Below are 2,500 nucleotides of genomic sequence, written 5' to 3'. Positions count from 1 at the left end.
TACCAGATTATCGCTTAACCTAACTGTGGCTGTACCAGATTATCGCTTAACCTAACTGTGGCTGTACCAGATTATCGCTTAACCTAACTGTGGCTGTACCAGATTATCGCTTAACCTAACTGTGGCTGTACCAGATTATCGCTTAACCTAACTGTGGCTGTACCAGATTATCGCTTAACCTAACTGTGGCTGTACCAGATTATCGCTTAACCTAACTGTGGCTGTACCAGATTATCGCTTAACCTAACTGTGGTTGTACCAGATTATCCCTTAACCTAACTCAATTTGTCCCTTAACCTAACTCAATTTGTCCCTTAACCTAACTCAATTTGTCCCTTAACCTAACTCAATTTGTCCCTTAACCTAACTCAATTTGTCCCTTAACCTAACTCAATTTGTCCCTTAACCTAACTCAATTTGTCCCTTAACCTAACTCAATTTGTCCCTTAACCTAACTCAATTTGTCCCTTAACCTAACTCAATTTGTCCCTTAACCTAACCCACGTTGTCCCTTAACCTAACTCAATTTGTCCCTTAACCTAACTCAATTTGTCCCTTAACCTAACTCAATTTGTCCCTTAACCTAACTCAATTTGTCCCTTAACCTAACTCAATTTGTCCCTTAACCTAACTCAATTTGTCCCTTAACCTAACTCAATTTGTCCCTTAACCTAACTCAATTTGTCCCTTAACCTAACTCAATTTGTCCCTTAACCTAACCCACGTTGTCCCTTAACCTAACCCACGTTGTCCCTTAACCTAACCCACGTTGTCCCTTAACCTAACCCACGTTGTCCCTTAACCTAACCCACGTTGTCCCTTAACCTAACCCACGTTGTCCCTTAACCTAACCCACGTTGTCCCTTAACCTAACCCACGTTGTCCCTTAACCTAACCCACGTTGTCCCTTAACCTAACCCACGTTGTCCCTTAACCTAACCCACGTTGTCCCTTAACCTAACCCACGTTGTCCCTTAACCTAACCCACGTTGTCCCTTAACCTAACCCACGTTGTCCCTTAACCTAACCCACGTTGTCCCTTAACCTAACCCACGTTGTCCCTTAACCTAACCCACGTTGTCCCTTTGCCTAACATAGTTCACTGCTCGGAATCTCTGGTGTCGTTGTTATCCTCATGTAGATGTCTTGCGAGTGTTGCTTACTTTCCACATATTCCCGCTATCCACTGTCAATTGTACTGCAATAGGACTATATCGCCCCCCCCCCCCCCTCTGCCCCTCTCTTTGTGTCTCCGTCCTCTCAAGCTGGTCGGTCTGGCGTTTGAGTGTTAAATGAGCCTCGCAGCTGTTCAGTTGCGTTCAGATGTCGACGCCCTCAGTGTACGTCGTGGTATGGTCTGTGTCCATTGTCCGCTGATGTCGTACGCGTAACCCACACGCTGTACCGATCATCGGTAGTTACGTACAGAGTGAAGTAGTGTGATACGTGTGACCGTACGCTGGCTGTGCCCAACGGTGTCGAATCTCAATTTCCATATGTTGTGCTCGATGCTACTTGTCTCGTCTCCCAATAACAGCTAGGTTGCACTGTGGTACGCCGTAGAGGCGTGTGGGAGGAACGTACGAACGCATTGTATGTCACCCTGGGTCGCTGGGGGTGGTGGTGCGGTGAGTCAGGTCAGGTCAGCGTGAGCCGTGTGATGTAGTGACGCGTGTATTCCGACTTTGTCGTATTGCCTCACACAAAGTGCTACCCTGGTGGACCGCGTTCCATATCTGGGACATGCCGCAGATGCCGGTTGACAGTGGATCGCGGAAGGGACATCGCATACGTGCGCGGGCCACCTTCCACGTGTTCTCTTCTGCACATGTCGCAGTGTGTATGTGGTCTGATGTAGCGTGTCGTGACACATGACATCCTGGCATGCAAGAATTGTTGAATTCGCAAATGTAGGTGGACATCTACGTTTACTGCCCAAGATACGCAAATGAACTGGAAATCCGTTGTTGAGCGGTTGTTCACGCTGGAGGTGAATCTGTGATGGCGACGATCGGTACAGCTATTAACCGGTTGTTTCAGCGGTACCCGCCACATCCACACACGTGACTAGGCCCATGTGGGTATGAAGCGATACGCGGCGGTGGCTTGGTGGGACTGTTCCCGGCCGGTGAAGGGGGGCCGCCCGGCGTGTTGGCCGCGCGCTGCGTGGGCGCACGCGCAACAGGCGGCTGGTGGGGGGCGCCGAGTGGCAGGAGCGCCAGCCGACGGGCTCGGCAGGCGGCGCAGCTACGCTGCGGCGCACCCTGCACGCGGCGCCTGGCGGCCAAAGTTGGTTCAGCCGAGCCCGGTGCGAAGCGCGGTGGACATCTGCAGTGTGCTGGTCTGATTGAGGACTGTGTGCGTTGAGGATGCGCCGCCGCCTGGCACTCGGCGCCGCGACGCCGTCTGCTGCTCGGTCGCCCCAGCGGTTCTCGCAGGTGGTTTGTATCGCAGTTGTGCGGACGTGTTGGCGCGTGCGCTGTGCTGGGAGAGTTCGCTT

Source organism: Schistocerca gregaria, unplaced genomic scaffold, assembly GCF_023897955.1.
Source record: "Schistocerca gregaria isolate iqSchGreg1 unplaced genomic scaffold, iqSchGreg1.2 ptg001180l, whole genome shotgun sequence".
Lineage (NCBI taxonomy): Eukaryota > Metazoa > Arthropoda > Insecta > Orthoptera > Acrididae > Schistocerca > Schistocerca gregaria.
The sequence above is the reverse complement of the archived record's forward strand: the minus strand, read 5'-3'. Positions refer to the sequence as shown.